Source organism: Ursus arctos, unplaced genomic scaffold (assembly GCF_023065955.2).
Source record: "Ursus arctos isolate Adak ecotype North America unplaced genomic scaffold, UrsArc2.0 scaffold_6, whole genome shotgun sequence".
Lineage (NCBI taxonomy): Eukaryota > Metazoa > Chordata > Mammalia > Carnivora > Ursidae > Ursus > Ursus arctos.
The window spans coordinates 73391061-73406274 of record NW_026623078.1 but is presented as its reverse complement, the minus strand read 5'-3'; the positions used below and the strand labels follow the sequence as shown (position 1 = coordinate 73406274).

The 15214-nt window shown below is 39.8% G+C and overlaps 1 long non-coding RNA gene across 2 annotated transcripts in view; it reads right to left on the bottom strand.

The window, feature by feature from the left end:
* Positions 1-762: 762 nt before the first annotated feature.
* The window catches only part of LOC113252729 (uncharacterized), a 323663-nt gene continuing 309211 nt past the window's right edge, over positions 763-15214 (bottom strand). For both annotated transcript variants that reach the window (XR_008957878.1, XR_003314989.4), the window contains exon 3: positions 763-4769. This is a non-coding gene — a long non-coding RNA (uncharacterized LOC113252729). The remainder of the gene's footprint in view (positions 4770-15214) is intronic.

The window sequence follows — 15214 nt, the reverse complement described above, 5'->3', positions numbered from 1 at the left end:
CTTTATTTGGAAGTGTGAGTGTTGGAACTCCACAGCAGGGGTTGAGCATGTCTGAAACTGGAAAATAAAGTTTCACACAGTACTAAATATAACTTCCTGCCAGGCAGGTAGGGGCTGCTTGCCAAATTTTGATGGTTGTTAAGATCCAAAAACCATGTAGAGGGCCAATGTTTTGACAACTGAAATTGCTTTCGAGATGGGTAAATCTGCCCTATTTAAGGGGAGACAAGGGTTGAAAGAATTAGTTAATTACCTCTCACCCCTAAACTTTCCAAACTTCAAATATAGCAAGCTCATCACTTACTTTCGTATAAATAGAATCTAAACCAAGATAATAAAATTACCTCTCAGGCTCACAGTACACTTTAGCATGGAAAGACAACTCAGAAAATCTATTTGCCAAGATAACTTAAAAGGAGGTAAATAGAAGTCATCAGAGAAAGGGGTAAGAGAAGAACTTTTAACAACATTGACCAAACAGTACCTCTTGGAACTTCTATTATTCTGTTTTTCTGTTAAATTTCCATCAGGTAGTAACTCTTTTGAAGGCAGGCAAAAGGTCTGCCCTCGTTCTTGCTATATTCCCAGCACCTAGTACAATGCCCTGCACGTGAATAAAGGAGGTCTCAAATTCATACCTGCTGGAGACCATGAAGAGGTAATTCCTTACTCCAAAAGTAGCAAAATGGCTGGTGTACAGGGTAAATGGGTAGCACTGAGAATGAAATCAAAGGATTATGCATTTTTTCTTAAAAGATTTTATTTATTTATTTATTTATTTATTTATTTATTTATTTGAGAGAGAGAGAGACAGCCAGCAAGAGAGGGAACACAGGCAGGGGGAGTGGGAGAGGAAGAAGCAGGCTCCTAGAGGAGAAGCCTGATGTGGGGCTCGATCCCAGAACGCCGGGATCATGCCCTGAGCCTAAGGTAGACGCTTAACGACTGCGCCACCCAGGCGCCCCAAGGATTCTGCATTTTTGCTCAGAAATGCAGTCTGGCTCTCTCCAGAACGAAGGCAGGCAGGGTTTTAGGGAGGTTGGCAAAACTGAACTTGGTACAAGTGTGAGATATGGTGTTCATTTGGCCTACATTATTTAGAACAACTATGCCCCCCAAGTACCTGGCTTTGGCATGATATCCTTCTACAGCCCCAGGACTAGGGAGTACATGACCTCACTGTCTCCTGGGAAAACCCTGCTTCTCATTCCTTCAGGCCCTTGCTAACTCATGGTTTTAAATTCAAGAGGATCACAGAGCTGGAGGAAATAGTTAGCATGCCAGAGGACAGCATCGGGCTAACAAAATTACCTGCACAAGCCAGGCTGAAACATATCACATGACATGAATGATAATGCCCCACAACTTTGATTTAAAAAATTCATGATTTGATCTCAATGTAGACGATCAGGTTGGTTTGCAGTTTATGTTTAAAAATATCTAGAAGGAGGCAAGGTAAGGTGGGTATTTTACTATAAGTTGAAGCTGAGACTAGAGTGTAATATGACTTAGTAAACACAGGCAAAAGTGGGGGGGGCTCTGGAAAGAAATACTAGGGGACAAAGAAATGTAACGGTCATAACTAGGAATATCACAAGAAAACATGCTATAATACCACTTCCTGTGTCATTTAACATCCCCATGCCTGGGGGTCTCCATCCATACAGTAGAAATGATAAAGCCAATAGTGCCTTGTTGCCAGTGTTATCATGAGGATTAAATGACATAATGCAATTAGGGTCATTCTGACCATTTGTGCCATTTTTAATGGTAACAATAATGAATTCAAGCTCTGAGATATACTGGAACAATTTGCAGAGTACTGGAAGGATGAAGATAGAAATAGATGTCCCAGTTTCATAAAAGAAAAACCTGGAAGAAAATTTAAATTGCAAGTGTACATAATACAAGTGCAAAATGTACATCAAGCCATTCTGTTGGATCCACTGGGATTTAACCCCACATGTAAGAAAGGCACTTTGAATAAATCCCTATGTCTCCAACTTTGTTTTCAGCCACTTGCTGCCTACAGTTAATGTTCTAACAACTGTACTTTTTGTCTTAGGTCATTCCATCACTGGACCCCTCCACCTGGAATGTTCTTCTCCTACCTTTTTGCCTGCTTATCTCTTTGAACTCCCTAGTCCCAAAAAGAAATTGTATGTATTTGATTTATTTTTGTAATTGACAACTGTCTGTGTATTTTAGGGGAGGATCTGGAAATACTTTTTGACTATTGGTTTTAGGCTCCGTTACTGCAGAAATAGTAAAAAACAGTTTCAGAGCCTTAAACAATTAAGATACAACTTCCCACTGGTGTGTGAGGGCCTGGGGAAACTCTGACCCACCATTTCCTGCATGTAAAATGGCATGTTATGTCAGGGGGAGCCGTGAGGGTAAATATTAGGAGCACCTTTCAGCCAGAGATTTTGAAGCAGTTTAGGAACACGAATACACTTACTCTGATTCATAAAACACACACATCTACTGATGCTGATCATAAAACCCTTCCTGAAGCATTCCTGTGGTTCCTGTGGAGCCGCACTTGCCTGTACATTTTCTCGATGGAGTCTAGCCTCCCTCCTGGTCTCCCTTTCTGGGCTGTAACTCGGTAACTCTACCTCTCAGAGTGTGCCTTGGCGGCCTTCAGGAACAGCGATCTCTCTGTTCAAATCCAGAGCATAATGAAACATTGTCTGCTACAATATGCAACATGTGAGGTTTCCACTAAAGTAATTGGAAGGGAAAACATTTTGCCTTCATCTAGTAGCAAGGCCTGAAGTCAGAAACATGGAAATGGAAATGAGGTGGGGCTGGCGGGGGGGGGGGGGGGGGGGCTGATCATCCGAATGGGGCTGGAAGGAAAGTTTGCTCTAAACTGAAAAGCTTTAGTTGGGGGCTGAAACGAAGACAGTGTTTTGGAGGGTTCCACTGTCTAGCAAGGAGAAGCAGATTAGAGCTGAAGAGACCTGAAGTCTAGACAACACTCTTCCACTAATTAATCTTGACTCATTTGCCAAATTACGGAAACGTGCGTAAAGCGACTCTTACTCTGCATAATGCCCAGGTGAGGCACTAAAATAGATAGGAAAATACAACAAACTTACACACCAGTGGTTTTCAACCAGGTTGGAAGTAGAATAAAATTGAATTACATCAGAAGCTTTTTGCTTAAACATATGCCCCGTTTCCTCCCTCATTACCCTCCTATTCAAGCATTAAAATTTTAAATAATTTATTTGAAACATTATATGTTAATGTAACAAGAGAACAAGAACAACAACAACAACACGATCACAAAAGTTAACATCTATTGAGTGTGTCATCTGTGCCTGGCATTGTGCTAAACCCTTTGCATACATTACACGATTAAAATCTCATAACAGTGTGGGCTCTGTGCTATCCTCACCCTGCATCACAAATGAAGAGGCTAAGCACATGAAGCACATTCAAGTAACCACCCAAGTTACACAGAGTCACTCTACAGTTCAGAAACTGGACAGGAGAGGGTGAAACAATCACAGTCTTCACTTGAGACTTCCATACCAGGGAAATTTTCCAATGTCCACCCCCTCCTTAATCCCACACCCTCTCTTCTTCTGGCAACGAAAGAGCACAGAAGTCTGCTTTACCATGACCTCTTCTTGAATATAGATCTATTTTCTGCTAATTTCAATACGTAGACAACTTGAGCTAACATTTTAAAAGGTATAGCAAGCAGTTCTCCGGACGGGGAGCCTGTAAACATAACCTCAGTAACCTTCCGACCGATCTCTTAAACTATTTGAGCCGTGGGGGCCTCCTCTTCTGTAATAGAAGGGGGCTTAGCTAGATTGTCTCTAAGTTTTCTTTCGACAATTAACATTTTCTGTTGGGGGGGTTGTCTTCGCGATGTAGATGTTAGGAACTATTCTGTCCCTGTAAAAGGTTAATACAGGTGGTAGGTTAGGGACTAGTGGTGGCAAAGAGGCTTCCAAGCACCCTCGCGATCTTGCCAAGTTGGCGGTTTTCAGGAGTTTCTGTATCAGTTGGTCATAATAAAGCAATTGAATAAGGAATGACAGAATGCTTCAATAAAAGAATAAAAGACTAAAGAATAATGTGAACCCCAGTTCTAGCAAATCTCTGGGTCAAGCAGGAGAGTATAATGGTTAAGAGAATGGACATTAAAGACATACAATTACAGCTTGTAATTATATAATTATTTATGTGATTACTTAACATTTATCTTATTCTCTAAGCTATAAACTCCATCTAAGTAGGCGCTATAACTATTTTGTTCACATATCACCTGCATGCATAATGTCTAATGCCAGTGTTGAATAACTGAATAATAGATTAAAAATCAGCCCTCCTTCCTACTGGTTATAAGAAACTCAACTAGGCATCTCACCTCTACCATTTTCAAATTCCTCTATAAAACTAGGATAATAGCAGCACCTACCTCTTTGGGATTTTTCAGAATTAAGTCATATACCTGAGCTATGATAAAACGGTGGGTAAAATAAGAATAACAAGCTTGATATTTGACACACTCTCTTCCCTCCAAGTTCTCCAGACCAATTGTATGAAATAGTGACTTGTTGCTAGTAAATCCAGGATGAAGACACCCCTGCTTAGGCTCCAAGCCAAATAGGTCTCCGTATTCTTCACTCAGATGTGAATGAACTCAAGACTGGCAAAGCCATGAGTCAACAGCTGACTTCTCTTACCTTGAGAAGAAACTCACACTGCCCAGGAAATGTGTGCATCCTAGGAGCTGGCTGAATCTAGGAGAGAATGGAGAAGAGAGGTGGGTGACATGTGTTCAGGACTCCTTTGCCAATCCCACTCCAAGCCAATCCAATTATGCATTCTATATCCCTTGGAGAAGCAGAGGTGGGGAAGAGAAATACCAGGATTTAGAGTGCTTCTAATAGTTCCAAGAAGACAGATGTCCTTATTTAATGGGTCTGCTCAGAAACACTGGAAAGAGAAAATGGAATCCCTAACAAAGGATAGTACCAGCTTCCTAGGATTTCTTATGAGGTTTACATGTAAATTACAATAGCAGTTCTTTTCCCTTTTATTATTATTATTATTATTATTATTATTATTATTATTATTATTATGTGGGCTCCATGCTCAGCATGGAGCCCAAACTGGGGCTTGAACTCATAACCCTGAGGATTGAGACCTGAACAGAGATCAAGAGTTGGATATTTAATCAACTGGGCCATCCAGAAGCCTCCACTGACTTCTTTTTTTTTTTAGTCACCATACAGTACATCCCTGGTTTTTGATGTAAAGTTCAATGATTCATTAGTTGAGTATAACACCCAGTGCACCATGCAATACGTGCCCTCCTTACTACCCATCACCAGCCTATCCCATTCCCCCACCCCCCTCCCCTCTGAAGCCCTCAGTTTGTTTCTCAGAGTCCATAGTCTCTCATGCTTCATTCCCCCTTCTGATCTCCACTGACTTCTTAATTGACTTTCAGTATCACTTCTCTCTCCAAACCATTCTGACTGAGTTCCATGATAATCTGATGCTGGCTTCCAGTAGGTCAATTTCAGGTAATCCTGGATACTTCTATTCTTAGCAGTTAAATTTCATATGTGCCAAGAATCAACTGTATTGACTTCCAAACCTGTTTATTCTAGTGGAATTGATGATTCATAAAGTGCTACATAAACACATCAAATCTGATTTTGTAAAGAAAACGGGTTTTATTTCTTTATAATTAAGTTAATATTTTGGAAGAGTGGCAAAGGCGAGCCTCACCAAAGTGGTATGTGCCATAAGTACCATTGTAAAAGACTGGGGAAAACAAAAATCTAGAGGGGTTTTACTTCAGATTGCAGTTCATATTCCTTACATTTTCTCTCCATTGAAGCACAAACAAAAGTCATAAATGAATATATTAATGCATTATTGGGAATGTACTAATGCATTAATGCAAAAGATAACATAGAAGTCTTATGTTTTGGACTCACATCTGAATGTGAGGCCTTAGCCCTTCAACAAAAAACTTGGAAAAGAAAGGTTGATCCATATGTTTGAAGTTAATTATTGAGATACATTTTTATTTCAGAAAATTGGACAGCCACATGCAGAAGAATAAAACTGGATCATTTCCTTCACCATACACAAAAATAGACTCAAAATGGATGAAAAACATAAATGTGAGACAAGAATCCATCAAAATCCTAGAGGAGAACACAGGCAGCAACCTCTTCGACCTCGACCACAGCAACTTCTTGCTAGACATGTCTCCAAAGGCAAGGGAAACACAGGCAAAAATGAACTATTGGGACTTCATTAAGATAAAAAGCTTTTGCACAGCAAAGGGAACAGTCGACAAAATTAAAAGACAACCTACAGAATGGGAGAAGATATTTGCAAATGACCTATCAGATAAAGGGCTAGTACCCAAGATCTATAAAGAACTCAACACCCAAAGAACATATAATCCAACCAAGAAATGGGCAGAAGACATGAACAGACATTTCTCCAAAGAAGACATCCAAATGGCCAACAGACACATGAGAAAATGTTCCACATCACTCGGCATCAGGGAAATACAAATCAAAACCATAATGAGATATCACCTTACACTAGTCAGAATGGCTACAATTAACAAGTCAGGAAACGACATTTGTTGGCAAGGATGCAGAGAAAGGGGAACCCTCCTACACTGTTGGTGAGAATGCAAGCTGATATAGCCACTCTGGGAAACAGTATGGAGGTTCCTCGAGAAGTTAAAAATAGAGCTACCCTATGACTCAGCAATTGCACTATTATGTATTTACCCCAAAGATACAAATGTAGTGATCCGAAGGGTCACCTGCACCCCAATGTTCAGAGCAGCAATGTCCACAATAGCCAAACTATGGAAAGAGCCCAGATATCCATTGACAGGTGAATGGATAAAGATGATGTGGTAAACATGTACAAGAGAATATTACGCCACCATCAGAAAATGAAATATTGCCATTTGCAACAACGTGGATGGAACTAGAGGGTATTATGTTGAGTGAAATAAGTCAATCAGAGAAAGACAATTATCATATGATCTCACTCATGTGGAATTTAAGAAACAAAACAGAGGCTCATAAGGGAAGAGAGGAAAAAATAAAACAAGAGGAAACCAGAGAGGGAGACAAACCATAAGAGACTCTTCTTCATAGGGAACAAATTGAGGGTGGCTGGAGGGGAGAGGGGTAGAGAGATGGGGTAACTGGATAATGGACATGAAGGAGGGCATGTGATGTAATAAGCACTGTGTATTATGTAAGACTGATGAATCAGAGACCTGTACCTCTGAAACCAATATTACATTAATGTAAATTAATTGAATTTAAATTAAAAATGTTTACTAAAAAATAAAATAAAGTGCTACAGAAGGGGAAAAAAGATATATTTTTACTTTTATGAGTTAACTAAGAAAACTTCAACTGAATGGTACAAATCAATTTTCAAGTGAAATTATGAATATTACAAAAGGTTCAGGAAAGTGACTTGCTTGAATCATACTCAAAGACGTTTGCCAACAAAGATCTGGATCAGATATGTTAACAACTGAAGAAGAGAAAAATTAATATGATCATGACAGCATAAGAGATTTAAAAGTGATTGATTTTAATCTCAAGGAATTCAGAGAAACCCTTAAGAAAATTGATAACTATGGAATGTTTTTGCAAAAATGACTTTTTTGATTATGCTGGAAAAAATCCTGATTGTTTCAGATAAAATGGCTTCTACTTTATTTTTATAACAGTGCTTGGCAAATATCAAAACCTGAACAATGAAATGTGTTCATATATGAACATATTACTATTAGTAATAGCACTTGTGTTTACCTTTGCCCTCTACCTAAATGTAGATATGAAGGAGCCAGTTGCTCTCATGACTTCTTTCTTATATGTATTGCTCCTATAAAACCAGCACTGGTTATGACTTCCTGCCCAGAATAAAAAATGTTCCCTTGTAAATCTATTTTTGCAGATGAATGATCACCCAACTATTTACCTAATCTTTCCCCAAGTGCCCATGTGTCCAGCTATGAACAATATTAGGAACTGATCTGATAGCTCATTCCTTAAACTAAGGTGAACCATAAATTCAACTAAATTCCATAAATATTTAATGGAAATCATTCATTCAGTTATTTCTTAGGATCTCCTGATTTTAAAAGAAAATGAAAGAAAGGGACAATAAAAGAGGGAGGGAGGGAGGGAGGGAGGGAGGGAGGGAAAGAAGGAAGGAAGGAAGGAAGGAAGGAAGGAAGGAAGGAAGGAAGGAAGGAAGGAAGGAAGGAAGGAAGGAAGGAAGGAAGGAAGGGGGAAGGAGGAATGAAGGAAAAGAAAGCTTTCAAGAACTTGTAATTAATATAAGTACACTGGCACACAAATACATATCTCTAATTTAGGGTTTTATGGAAGAGGCAGAATGAAATGTAAACAGGGAAAGTTGCCTGTGATTCTGAGTCTACCTGGGTTTTCAGGAAGAGGGGTAATTCATAAATGGGCTGTGATTCTTTCAAGAGGAAGTTGTGGTTGTTTGTATTGGGCCTTTAAGTATAAGTAGAATTTTGACAGATTAAAGCAAATGAGGAAGAATATTACATTTCAAGCAGAACTGGGGAAGGACAGGGCATACATAGAGATGCATGGTTTTGTGTGGCTGACAGGAAAGCTGTATGTGCCTGAGGTGAGAGAAAAGAGTGTAGAAGTAATAGAATATGCATCTAGCAAAGCAGAGTATAATACGCATTATAGCATAAATATTAGAATATCCTCAGTAAAATTTTTATTGAGGAATTTGGTTTATTACCCCAAGCCAATGGTTCTCAAAGTGTATCCCGAGACCAGCAGGATCACATCACCTAGGAACTTAGATGCAATAATTTGCAATAATGCAAATTATTGGGCCCTACCCCAGACCTAATGAATCAAAAACTATGAGACTCACAGCGACCCATGTTTTGACAGATTATCCAGGAGATTCTGATGTAACTTTGAGAACTATAGCTAGAGGCAAAGGATTACTCAGAAAAACATGGTCAGATTTGAGTTTTCAAATGATCACCCTCGCCACTGATAAAGAATGAATTGACAATTGCAAACCTGGAGACCCCTTGGGGCTGTTGCTATAATCAGAGAGAAGGAAGAAGGCTCTGAGCAGCAGGAGTGGAAGAAAGGAGGGTGGGAGGGGGAGAAAGGATGGTGCCAAGTAGACAAACCCATCAAACTTCACCAATGAATGGAAGTGGAAGATTGAGGTAGTACAGATGATGGGAAAGTCTGAGTTGAATTTTTTCCCCTCCTCTGAGGGATTCAGTTGGTGGTGGGTATCCTTCCAAGAGCTGCAGGTATAGAAAGGAAAGATCCTTCAGTTAGGCAGTAATGGAGCTTCTGATCAGGCTCATTAGCAGAGGAACCATGAATGGAAATCTACCTCACTATACTCACTATTTATTCACTCATCCATACAGGTAACATTAATTGAGTATCTATCATGTGTCAGGCACTTTGATGGTCACAAGAGTCCTAGGGAGATGGATCAGATGTTATGCTCTTCCTCAATGAGCTTTTGAGCTACCTGAAGAAGGACATATCTAAAGAGACAGACATATAGTGCAAAGGGGACCAATCCAAACTTAGGGACAACTCTCACTGGATTGAATATGATCATGCTCATAGTTTGTCCCTTACTGTTTATCCAGCCCCTCCTCTAAGTTAACATGTCCTCTCAGATTCTCAGAGGAGAAGCAATGCCTGTTGGGATTGGCTGAAGGGACATCAGGCACTCAGAGATTTCTTAGCTTCCATAATATCAAGTAGCACCCTGTATCCGTCAGCTTTTCATATATCATCTATCTATCTATCATCTATCTATCTATCTATCTATCTATTATCTATCTATCTATCTATCTATCTATCTATCTATCTATCATCTATCTATCTATCTATCTATCTATCTATCTACCTATCTATCATCTATCTATCTATCATCTATCTATCTATCTATCTATCTATCATCTATCTATCTATCTATCATCTATCTATCTATCTATCATCTATCTATCATCTATCTATCTATCATCTATCTATCTATCATCTATCTATCTATCATCTATCTATCATCTATCTATCTATCATCTATCTATCATCTATCTATCTATCTATCTATCTATCTATCTATCTATCTATCTATCATGTATCTATCATCTATCTATCTATCTATCATCTATCTATCTATCTATCTATCTATCATCTATCTATCTAATGTAGATATTTTTATATTAACAAGGTTATCTTAGGGTGGTAGATTACTAATGATTTTACTTTGTTTTTATGCCTTTCTGTATTTACTAATGTTTTTACACTGAACCATTACCAATATGGAAATAAAATATATTAATAACTTCTAAACATATGCTGAGAAAAGTAATAATGGTATAAAAATACTAAAAGGGCTAGTATGAAAAGCAGGAAGAGATAAGGAAGAATCATTTCTCATTACCTAACATCGTATGTAATATGATCTCATATAACCGATGTTAATAGTCTCAGGTAAGGGACTCCTGGGTGGCTCAGGTGGTTAAGCGTCTGCCTTCAGCTCAGGTCATGATCCCAGGGTCCTGGGATAGGGTCTCACATCAGGCTCCTTGCTCAACCGGGAACGTGCTTCTCCCTTTGCCCCTCCCCCTGTTCATGCTCTCTCTCTCTCTCTCTTTCTCTCTCTGACAAATAAATAAATAAATAAAAATAAATAGTCTCAGGGGTGCCTGGGTGGCTCAGTCGTTGAGCGTCTGCCTTCGGCTCAGGGCGTGATCCCGGCGATCTGGGATCGAGCCCCGCATCGGGCTCCTCCACTGGGAGACTGCTTCTTCCTCTCCCACTCCCCCTGCTTGTGTTCCCTCTCTTGCTGGCTGTCTCTCTCTCTCTCAAGTGAATAAATAAAATCTTTAAAAAATAAATAAATAGTCTCAGGTAAATAGTAATAATAATAATAATAATATTAAAAAAATTTCAGGGCACCTGGGTGACTCACTTGATTAAGCGTCTGATTCTTGATTTCAGCTCAGGTCATCATCTCAGTGTTGTCAGGTCGAGCCCTGAATCAGGCTCCGTGCTCAGGGCGGAGTCTGCTTTAGATTCTTTCTCTCCCTCTCCCTGTACCTTCCTCCACTTGTGCATATGCATGCACACGTGCTCTGTCTCTCTAAATAAATAAAATCTTTAAACAAAATTTCTACCTCAATGGAAAACTATGCAATATCTGAAACACATTATTGCAAGTTACCTAATTCTGCTTCCAGGGAAGCTATTTTACAGCTTTGTACCTTATAGATAACTGATAGCAATGCAAAGTGATTCTTGTCCATACGCATGTAAACTCTGTCAGTTATGTCCAGTGGAAGTTCAACTGATTTTCCTCCCCCACTCCAGAGTGCAAATCCTCCATTTGCACATTCATTTTAACATTCCTGATGGAGAAACGTGTCTGCAGTTCAGACTCTCCATTGAACTGGGTTTTAACACCTCACTAGTTCCCTAATTAATGAATTAAATGAGATCTTTAAAATGGATTTATTTTTACATATGTATGAGACTCATGATTTTACATTTTTTGAAAATCACCTTTAACAATTGTCATAATGTTAGTTAATATTTACTAAGAAATTTCTGTGTGCCTCATCCTATTCTAAGTCACTTAACGTGCCTTATTTCATTTCATCTTCGCCATCCATGTGAGGAGCTAATGTCAACTCCACTTTCCAGATGAGCACCCAAAGCTCACCAGAAGTGAGGTCATGTATCCAAAATGAAACACGGAGTATGTGGTGGCACATAATTCAAATTCCAGCCGAGTCCGGATATGTGTTCAGCCATACAGTGTCGGGACACATTTTCCAGACGAGAAAACTCAACCCCAACACTGTTAAAATACCTCTTACTCTTCCACTTGTTCAATTAATATTTTGAACACCTCCTATGAGTCAGACTAGGTTTGGGAACACAGGAAAAAAGATAAATAGACAAAATCCTTGATTTTTACAAAGTTTAAAATCTTGTGATAATTGACTGCAAGTCCATTGCTTGTGTAGCCAGACAACTTATTTCCTTTAAAAGCTGATTTTCCTCAAGCTTCTTCTTTTCTTTTTATTTTAATTTTTTTATTATATTATGTTAGTCACCATACAGTACATCCCTGGTTTCTGATGTAAAGTTCAATGATTTATTAGTTGCGTATAACACCCAGTGCACCATGCAATACGTGCCCTCCTTACTGCCCATCACCAGTCTATCCCATTCCCCCACCCCCCTCCCCTCTGAAGCCCTCAGTTTGTTTCTCAGAGTCCATAGTCTCTCATGCTTCATTCCCCCTTCTGATTAACCCCCCTTTCTTTATCCCTTTCTTCCCCTACCGATCTTCCTAGTTCTTATGTTCCATAGATGAGAGAAATTATCTGATAATTGTCTTTCTCTGCTTGACTTATTTCACTTAGCATTATCTCCTCCAGTGCTGTCCATGTTGCAGCAAATGTTGAGAACTCGTTCTTTCTGATAGCTGAGTAATATTCCATTGTATATATGGACCACAGCTTCTTAATCCAGTCATCTGTTGAAGGGCATCTCGGTTCCTTCCACGATTTAGCTATTGTGGACAATGCTGCTATGAACACTGGGATGCATATGGCCCTTCTCTTCACTACGTCTGTATCTTTGGGGTAAATACCCAGTAGTGCAACGGCTCCTCAAGCTTCTTCTTACACACATTTCCAGTCAACAAGGAACATTCAATGGACTAGAATTATAAATTCTAGTAACAACACCCTGATATCATCTTGTATCCTCCTGCCACTTGGTGAAGAATGTATTCAAATAAATCCAGAAAGGGAGATGACTAATGAGCTCTTTGTAAATCTCGAAGAAAAGCTTCCTATCCAACCCCCCACTGAAAATGCCATGTCCTCTGGAATGCACTTTTCTGCCTTCCCTACCTACTGGATCCCTGCTTAAACTTGACCCTGATCTTCAAAACTCTGTTCAGTCTTCAGAGCCTTTCTGGAGTCTTCTCTGACTTTATCTCCAGCCCCCACCAACTTTATAAAGTAGCTTCTCCTTTTACTCTAGCATCTCCTGCCTCTTGACTATTTCTAACTGCACACTCCCTACAGATAAACACCATGGCTTATTCATTTTTGCATCCCCAGCACCCAGTGTGTTAAGGGCCAGGAGTGGCCTGAGGCATGAGGTGCTGGTAAACAATTCTTCCCATGCAATTTATGTAGAACAACTTTCACTTCCCCTAATACACAGCATTCTCTTTTGTCTCTATTTCTTTGAACTTACTGATCCCTCTCTCCAAACCCACCTCCATTTATCTCCTACATTCTTAAGAATTTCGAAGGCACGAGTTCTTCCTTAAACTTTCCTTAACCTCGAATTAAGTGCCTCTTCTGTGTGCTCTCCTGTGACCTCAAATTTCCCCCATTATATTACTTTTCATCCTGGAGTGTAACTGTCTATTTGTATATCTCAATATACATATATTTATTTGTCAAATATTTATGGGCAGGGACTCCATCTGTTTATTTTACTGCTTTATCTTCAGATCCTAACCAGTAATAAGTACATATAAGTACACGTGCTTATTTACATATATATATGTCAAATGAGGGGAAGCCCAATTTGTTCATGTTTGCTGCTACCCAAAAGGAATTATCCTTAGGGAACAGCATGATGGAGTACAAAGATCAACTTTGGCGTTCAAAACAGGGATTCTATTCCTGACTCAGTCATTTATTGGCTGTGTGACCTTAGGCAAATTATACCAATGTGTTATACCTTAATTCCTTTATAAGTAAAACGAGAATAAAAATCTGTACTTCATCCTATTGTTGTGAAGACTAAATGAGATAATGTATGTTGAGGGTTTGATGCTATGTAAGCTCTCAATAAATACCCATTTCCTTCCCCTTCTATTTGTGGCCAGTGTAGAATTATAAAGACAGCATTTGGGCACATAACAGGATATCCTACATGAGTAGGAATGGCTTCCCAGGGTAATAGATGGTGTTGCCAACAATAGTGAGGAGAATGAGAGGAAGCTGTCACATAAACGAACCTTCTCAAGGTTTCACCCTCAAGGGTTCAATGTAAGGTTCAAAGGATGACTTTGAACATTAAACAGCATCATGAAAAACCCAACAATGTTCCCAGCTGTGGCACTTAATCAACACACATTCCTAAAAGCAAGGTGGCTCACTGAAAGGCAGGAGCCCTGGGGTCAGCACTGAGTGAAAGGTTAATTCTGCTGCACAGAATGCAAATCATGGGCAAGTGACAACATTAGGTCCTCCTTCTTCCCCCTCGACCCCTGGCCTGGAATAGGGACTGTGAAGAGGGTGTAAGCTAACTACGCAGTACTGTGAGCTGTGTTCTGTTTCCCCCACGGTCATTTTAAGGCTTCCAGGTTTCTATCAAGTCACTCCTGCCACAGCACCAGTGAAAAAGGTCCACATGTGGTAACTACAAGGTAAGAAGCAAACAAAACTTCCCCAGACAAATTTTATAATTAGGACAAAATGAGGGATGCAACGAATGCAATGCTTTCGGGGCTGCTGAAAGCCCACCTGATATTTCCAAACAGTGGGCTGACATTTCATCTCTCTTGCTTTAGGAAAAGACCTACTATTATGCCTCCTGGGTGACTGGACTCATTGGCAGATGGTCAACCAGGTGAAACACTGAATTCATGCTAAAGAAGCCCTACCCTCATTTTCTGGTAATAAAAAACCGGACACATAAACATCTTGCCTGTAAGAAATAAGCCCGTTCCTGAAGGTATGTGGTCCTGCTCCCAAAACTCTTAGCCTGGCTGTGGCTATGGCTATGATCACAACTTTAGAATAGGCTGCTACGAGGCTGCCACAAACACAGCCAGGTGGGGAGCTCAGCAGAGAAGAGAAGCAGCACAGCACACGTGGAAAGAGAGTTCGGCTGGGAAGGTGGAGACTTGGATGCTTTTTTGTGCCTCATTGCTCTGCTATCTTGGTGGTGAGCCTGGTAAAGGGAATAACGTACATTCAGGGTCTACTTCACTCTGGGTCCTATGCTGCCTCCTTAAATATATATCTTGTATTTTAATCTCTCTTGCCAGTGCTAGTTGTAATTCCATACACGAGGAAATGGGCTCGGAGCGGTGGACTACTATGTCT